The sequence below is a fragment of the Coccinella septempunctata genome, chromosome 7 (assembly GCF_907165205.1).
Source record: "Coccinella septempunctata chromosome 7, icCocSept1.1, whole genome shotgun sequence".
In the NCBI taxonomy this organism is placed as follows: Eukaryota; Metazoa; Arthropoda; class Insecta; order Coleoptera; family Coccinellidae; genus Coccinella; species Coccinella septempunctata.
Genome location: NC_058195.1, coordinates 23,475,749 through 23,484,320, shown reverse-complemented (window position 1 = coordinate 23,484,320; position 8,572 = coordinate 23,475,749). Strand labels below are relative to the sequence as shown.

General features: G+C 35.6%; 1 protein-coding gene across 1 annotated transcript in view; it reads left to right on the top strand.

Moving 5' to 3' along the window:
• Positions 1-8,572, top strand: part of LOC123316425 (dynein axonemal heavy chain 3) — a 2,043,583-nt gene that overhangs the window by 1,608,440 nt on the left and 426,571 nt on the right. The window lies entirely within an intron of this gene.

Below are 8,572 nucleotides of genomic sequence, written 5' to 3'. Positions count from 1 at the left end.
CTCGTTTAACGCTCTCACCTCATATATATCGCTGTCACCTCCGAAATCGGAGGTGACAACGTTTTGCCTTGTTTTTTAGCTTGTTAGATTCAGGAGGCTTCAGGGACCAACATATCAAAAAATCGTTTTGAGGTCACAACGCACCTCGTTTATGTACTGAACAATCTTTTAGTTCGAGTGTATATCACTGGCGCTAGTGTGCTGAGCTGTATATCGAAGAATTGCTGTGGGGGACTCTTTGCTCGTTAGCACCTCCGAAAATGGCAACGTTGTATTTTCAAAGCAGATGTAGACAGGCGGAATATAAGTATACGGATGAATTAACTGTAGAGAGGCGCAGCGCGCTATCGCCTCCATAATTGCAATCCAGGCGGCATATCTCAACGATTTTTTATCGCATTTATCTGTAGGGGAAAGAATCACGTGAAAGAAAACCAATCTTGGCTCTCTCGAATGGAATTATATTTCATCGTGTGTATCTATGCATCCGTTGAACTTCTTTCATCTCAAGCTAAATATTCAGATGTAAATGGTGATGAATATTCAAGGACAACGAGCCATTCCGAAAATTTTCATTTCAGAATCAAGAGAAAAAATGCTACAAATTTTACAATATCACAGAAATGAACAACGTCGGCTAAACCGAATGTTGGACATTGTTGTGTTATTTCAAATGGAACGCTCTATATATTTTTCTTAAATCGGATTGATCAATGATTTTGAGGAATCCTTTGCTCAGTGTTTTATTATCGATTATGTTTAATTATTGGATTTTCCCGAAAATTTGAATAGCTTGTACCATCTCTCTGGTTTAAAATAATGGAACTAACAATCTGCACTCAACTAGTAGAATACCTTGTAAAAGAAAAGATCCTTTTACCCACACAACATGGTTATGTAAGAGGTAGATCAACTCAGACAGCAGTGTTTGAGTTCATTTCAGGAATCCTTAATGCCTTGGAGGATTCTAATATAACAGTGGGTCTAATGCTGGATCTATCAAAGGCATTCGATACTCTGTCCCACGACCTTATTCTCCATAAACTTTCTGCATATGGCATAAACAAGCTAGACTGGTTTCAATCATATTTAGCAAACCGCAGGCAGAGAGTGGTGATCTCTCAGAACGGAAAAACAACAGTTTCGGAAGAAGAACTCACAGAGTTCCGCAGGGTGGCATATTGGGCCCTATCATTTTCATCATTTTTCTAAATGACCTAAGTACCATATTCGATGAAACCATGGTTAGGACAGTGAATTATGCAGATGACACAAACTTCACTGTATTGGCCAAGCACGATTTAGAGTTGAGTTTACCATTTCATACTCAACTCTAACTCTAAATCGTGCTAGCCAGTGGTTTGAAGCAAACGGTTTGTGCATGAATTCTGAAAAAACAAGTGCCATCCTATTCAGGACAGCTCATTCCGGTCCCCAAGTGCCTACCAGCATTTCACTGTCTAACTCCACATTAGAACTGACTAAATCTTGTCGCTTCCTAGGCCTCACTATTGAGGTAACCCTTGATTGGGGAGAGCACATTTCCAACCTTTGCAATCAACTGACTACCATCTGCTACACTTTGGGAGTCCTCAATAAATATCTGGACATAACCTCACTAAGAACAATATACCAGGCAGTGTTCAGGTATGGCATCATGTTCTATGGTAGTTCATACAACCTACATAGAGTGCTGAAAATGAAGAACAGAGCCTTCAGAATGATCTGGAGGATGAGGAAGACGGAATCATGCAGGGGAGTCTGCATGTACACATCCAAGAAAGCCTGATATTTACATTCAAGAACTAGCACTACTTCGAAGAGAAAACAGTAAGTAATTACAATACGAACGAGGACAACTGCACTAAAATATCCAAGACACATATTAAGCTTCACTGAAAAGGGACCGGAATATAGATATATTCGTTATTACAATAAGATGTAAGACAACTAAGAGGAGAATGGACTCTACAACAGTTCAAGAAATTCATCTTCAAACTCCTACTTGAAATCGAACCCTACAGTGTGGAAGACTTTATGGAACACAGACTATAAAGCAGAAAATGACCCTGTTTCACTTCAAGTGTTCAATGTCATGTGTACACTTTACCTGAAATAAAGCACATTATTTATTTATTTATTTAAATTTTTTAGTGATGTATCATAAAGAAAATTACAAATTATATCGAAACAAGTAAGATTTCATGAAGAATTATCCAAAACAGATTTGCATTTTTCGATAGATCATACAGGATGTAAGGGAAAAAATGAACAAAATTGAAGTCTTTTGAAGGCCTCGAGTCAACATATTTTGAAATTGCAACCATATTTTTGTCAAGACATGATGAATCTACAAAATGAAGGTAATAATATAGATACATACTCGGATACATATGATTGATTGGTAATTCTCAAAAGCTATGATGAACAGCGGACACTATGATGGACGCATGATGAAAGGAGAAAGACTAAAGTTAATTTAAGTATTTTCGCATGAAGTTTTATTATTCAAAATGAATGATGATTCTTATAATTAACAAATCAGGTGCAATTAAAATTTTTGTTTTGGTATTCGAAAATAACACATATTGATTAAACTTCTACTATCCAAAATGAATAGGTACATAGATAAAATGTATCTATATACAGGATATCTGTAAACAAATGCGAAGGACTAAGGGAGATGATTCCTTAATGAAAATAAGCGGGGCTGGTTCCTATAAATTTTTTTCCAAATAGACAGCTCTTCCAAGATGCAGCCTTGGAAGGCGATGACGAGTCTACAGTTTTTAATTTTATTTTTACAGGTTCTGAAAAACACTGAGTCATAAAACTATACATATTATGAAGCACTGAGTAGATTGGTACCACTTTCAACTACGGCAAGCTCGCAGTTTAGGCGGTTACTTGCTATCGGTTTTTTTAAAGTGTCTCTCCCTTAAATTCAAAAATTTCTGTGAAAATAATGAAATTTGAGTTATTATGCTATTGTCATAGAAGTATACGAAACTATAATATCAGGTCGGGGGATCCAAGATTTCGGGCCGATTCAGATGAAAAAAAAAACATAAAATGAATTTCGTGAATACCGAGGCTGAAAACCACTATTCTCCGCTATAAAAATTTAATATTATTCCAATAATATACCGAGTTAATTAATGCTACGTTGCTATTACTATAAGGCCCGGTTGTTCAGTTCAGGATAAGGCCGAGATTTAAGATGATCCTAGATTAACCTGACAACTGAACTGAAATGTCAAAATCATTTAGTTAGGATAAACTTTAATCCCGAACTGAACAACTGGGCCTATTCATGTAGAGTTTCGGATTTTGCGAGAATCTACTGCTTTTTCCTCAAAACAACAACTGCGCTGAAGGAAATGTGATTAACTGTTAGCTATATCATTTACATCATTATTTGCCGAACTTCAAAGTTCTGAATGAATTAAAATCTAAACTTGAAAATATACGAGATAATTTTCGCAAGAATTTCAATGAAATCTGAAAATTTTCATCATTCTGGAGCATTCTGGACATCAATAATTCTCGAATCATCCATGGAATAAATTCAATTTTATCCAATATAACACGCAAAACGAAATGTTATTCGAACTGGGCATCTTGAGCAATTCGTTCCTAAAAAGCCCGAATCAGGTAGAAAATTTTGAACCCTTCATATCAGCGTTAACACGTGTTTTGCAGTAAACAGATGCCGATTTCGTTTTCAACGAGCCATGTAACTAGGCTCGGCGTTGGGTGAAAGGATGAACGGTTCTTACACCAAGAAGAATTTGAATTTTCATATGACGGTGAGGGCATTTGTTTTAAAATTTTCAGAGTACAAGAAGTATACTGGGTGTTTCACGAGTAAACAGACAAATGAAAACCGTGAATAGAGGGCATTGAGCTGAGTTCAGAATCATACCATATACAGGGTGTTCCAAAACTAGTGAATCAAACGTCACACCACGATAGAGTAAACCAAATATTATCGAATGACACCAAAATTAGTTCGACGAAGATGTACCGTTTCCAAAATAATCAGAATTTCATTAAAATACATAAAGTTGCCGATTTTCGAACTATTTTTCTTAATAACAGGGCCAGTTTGTGAAAAAGGATATAGATTTTAAATTATATTGAAGTAATATTATTGTTTCATCTCCCCTAATTGAAATTATTTTAAGTAGTTAATCGATAACCATAACCTAAGTAAATGTAAATTAAAACAATTGTTTTTTCTACATGATTTTTAATACTCAGAATAAACAGGGGTGATAATATGGGAGAAAAACGCTATCCTTAATAACAAATTGGCCTTGTGACTGAAAAAATAGTTCGAAAATCGGCAACTTTAGGTTAGGTTTTTTTAGAAACGGTACATTTTCGCTCAACTAATGTTGGTGTCATTCGATAGTATTTGATCTACTCTATCGTGGTGTGACGTTTGATTCAATAGTTTTGGGGCACCCTATATATAGGTTTCTTCAGGGTTTTTTGAAATTTCTCGAATTTCCCTTTGGCTATAACTCCTGAAATTCTGATCAAGTCGACTGAAAATTTATATTTAGCCTTGAGTTGTAAATTTCATTGAAACAGAGCATTAAAATTCGACAAAAATCTGGACCGGGCTCAGTGAGGCTTTACTTAACTTCAAACTCATAAAAACACCATGTATGTAGTTGTTTAATCATAATTTCAACTTTTTTGTTATCTGCATTATTATTCTCTCAAAATGAATTGATTTTTGGGTTGCGACACCTGTTGATCATGTTCTAGAAATAATTGTTTTGGTCAGACGCCTCTAAGGAATAGAGCACTTCATGAAAATGTATTTAGAAATCCTTAATTGATTTTTTTTCAAAGAATATTTTGTTGAATGTGTTCAACAATTATACCATATTCGGTTTTCAAAATACTCTTACACAAGGATAAAATGTTTCAAAATTGATAATATCCAAATATGGATGGAAAAACTACGCTATCTTGAAACTAAAATTTAAAACTTGATATTCAGAAAGAATCTATTTTTCTATGGACAACTAGTTGTGTGAATAAAAACAAAAAAAGAAATCGCGGGGTGTTAGATCTGGAGATCTAGCAGTCCAATATTGGGGTCCTACCCTTCTAATAAAATGACCTGAAATACTGATAAATACTTTTGCTGGTGCATGAATATCATCAATGTTTCAATAACAAATTGTAATAAGACCAGAACAATCCATAGATTTCCATAGATCCAATAATGACTATAACGGAATCAGTGCATTTATCGTACTTATTCGAAGTGCCAATCATTACCTTCACTAAAAGAACAAATGAGGTGAAAATCAGTTCGGAAAATTACTTCAGTTCCACGTTGTCCATAAAAAGCGATTCATTCGGAAGATATCGAATTATAATTATTATTTTCATGATCATGATAGCGTAGTTTTTTATTTCTATTTTTGTTCATTATCAATAATAAAGCTTATTATCACTGTTAATGACTTATCTGAATGACCAGATATGCTATAAATATCAAAAACAAATGCAAGACATATATTGAGAACGAAAAAATTCAGTTGAACATTTCCAATTCCATTTTTAGATTTCCTCAGTTGATTGGCGATCATATTCATCCCATTAATTAATGTGAAGTAAAAGTCAATATGCAGCGCTGTTTTTTCCAGACATTTCACGATCAAACAATTATTCATTAGAAATAATCTGAAAAGGCATACCAAAGTTTCATTGATTTTGAGAAAATCAATGAAGATACCTGAAAAATTCAAAATTATGACGAGAAAAACTACAAACAGAGTGTTTTGCATGAGTTTAAATTTGAATATATCCTCAATGAGTCCGGTCCTGTGTTCGTCAACTTTTAATGTTCTGTTTTATTGAAACTTAGAAGTTTAAGCGGATAATGATTTTTTAGCCGAATCCAACTAAAATATTTGGAGTTATAGCCGAACAAAAATTAGGGAAATTTGAATAAACTCCTCTCTATCTAATCGGAAACGGAATGCCTAAGACACACATATGAGGTGTTTTTGAACTAAGCTCAATGCCCTCTATTCACGGTTTTCGTTTGTCCGTTTACTTGTGAAACACCCTGTGTACTGAAAAATTTCAAAAGACTCCTCGAGCAATTAAGAAATGCCATTAAATCAAGGAGTTTCTTTTGAACCGCTATGATGAAAAATGTCAATATCCAGTTATTATTATTATTTGGGGTGATTCATCGAAAATCCCCAATATCTCGAAAACCAAGGCACTTTTGCCAAACGTAAAATATATTTATTTGAACCGCCATAGAGTACTCTACCCGCAGGCTCTATATTATCCATTCATTACGCCACACCCTGTATAATTATTATTATTATATCAATGTATTGAAAATAAGCAGACATGAATACTAGGCAGTTGTTTTGTTTGAAGGTGAAGCTCCTGTTGCTTCAAACTTCTTTTAATTATTTTGACTACTATTCACGCAAGATGATTTTTGTTGAGGAATTCAACATTCTCGTAATTATCCGTTCATTTCTTCAAGAGATACCCATTCCCTACCACCTATGAGTATTCAATTCAATGCTAACACTGCATCAAATGCATTTCATCTTCGGGTTGATTTTTTTGAATTCTACAACTGATGTAACATCTTCAGCCTTCAGCCAAAGAAAATAAACAACAGTAACTCTCCTCAAGCTACTGATTACTTCTATTTTCCATGTAAATAAATAGATTTGGTATGTCTCCAATCAGTTTGTATAAAATGTCAATTATGTTCGTTACATATTTTCGACGCAATATTTTCCGAAGTGATTTGACATTGTGATGAAATACGTAATTACTGAGAGTCTCACGTAGAACGGACTACGTAGCACTGATTTAAAACTCAAAAATGTTTTGACAAGCGTCTTAACCCAACATTTTCGTACCATACAGAGTGGAAGGTATTCAGTTTCCATGGCCAATCCTGTGCTAAAATGAAAGTGAATGAAGTATAGAAGCTGAAAGTAAAACGTTTATCTTTGTTGATTCATTCGGGAAAAACATTTCAATGGAGTTCCTCATGTCGTGAATATAATGCCCAAAATTTAGATAACTATTTCATACCAGAACAAATTCGGTAAAATTGTCTTTGGAATTAATCTTATATGTAACGAAAAATTTCATTGTCATGTATCATTCATTTTAGGACCTATACGGTATTAAACTCCCCTATCGGACGAAGTATCGTAGACATAGCATATTTATTCAAAACTGTTGATATTCATGAAGAAAAGATAATAATTTCTGTCCAAATTCATTTACTCCGAATCCTTATCAATCAATTATTAGCGTATAAAGTTTATTAATATCAGTATCGTTCTCGAAGTATTTACCGGTTTCAGTATGTGTGAATGAATCGGAAGAGCAGCTGTATTCTGTATATGAGTAGAATTCAAGCTGCCCTACTTTCTGTCCTCCTGAAATCTGGCAACGTTGCGGGAGGTGAGAGCGTACTACTAATAAGAAATATATGCGGAGGTAGTAAGGTCTGATTCGTTTAAAGAAAAATTTTTCAATGAAAATCTTTTCCCCTCTTTAGGTACCCCTGTTATTTACCTTCCCCTCTACATATATAATCAGAAATTATTCCAATTAAAAAACTCCTTCACCCGGAGGTCAGGTCGCCCAATGAACTTAACGGAGGTAACAACGAACTACGGGTTCATATATATATATATATATATATATATATATATATATATATATATATATATATATATATATATATATATATATATATATATATATATATATATATATATATATGTAGGGGGATGTAGTGCCTTCGGGGGATGACGTCCCCGCATACCCGAGTCAACCAGGCCCGAAGGTCAGCAACCTAGGGCACTGAGATTAACTTGCTCCCGTCACGAGAAGTGGAAAGCAACAGGGCGATGAGAGGCTGCGGGCTGGCCTCTCTCGGAGCCGTCCAGAGGATCAGCCTGATGGGAGGAACTGTGGTGCGAGCGGCGCAGCCTCCCGAGACGGTACCGCAAGGCCCAGGCTCAATGTTAATAGGGATCTCAGTTTGGACGAAGCAGGTACTCGTCCCACTGAGGCACCAAAGCGAGACGGGAGAGCACGCTGGTCTGAAGACGAAAACGTCATACTTTTACGTGCTCACAACATTGCTAAGAATATGGAAGAAACAGCTGGAAGAAATTATCGCCAAGTTTTGACCGAAACCTGGAATGATCTTATGCCGGATAAACAGCTGTACGCAACTCTATTGGCGAATAGAGTGAGACGGATGTTGGAAAATGAGAAGTTCTCTAGCGTTGAATTGGCATCTATACAAGAAAGTGTTTGGCCGCTGGGAGCAATACAGGTTAATGAACAAGAACCACCCGAGGAACAGGAAATGCACCAAGAGGACGATTACTTGACAACTGACGCTACCGATCCACCAGACGAACAATTAAAGCAAGCATTAGAAAGAAATATCCTCTGTTATTCGGGAATGAACTCTGCAGATAGACCAAAGATCCCCAGGATGAAGGGCTCGCGTGAGATGCTGAAAAAGGTTGGCATGGTA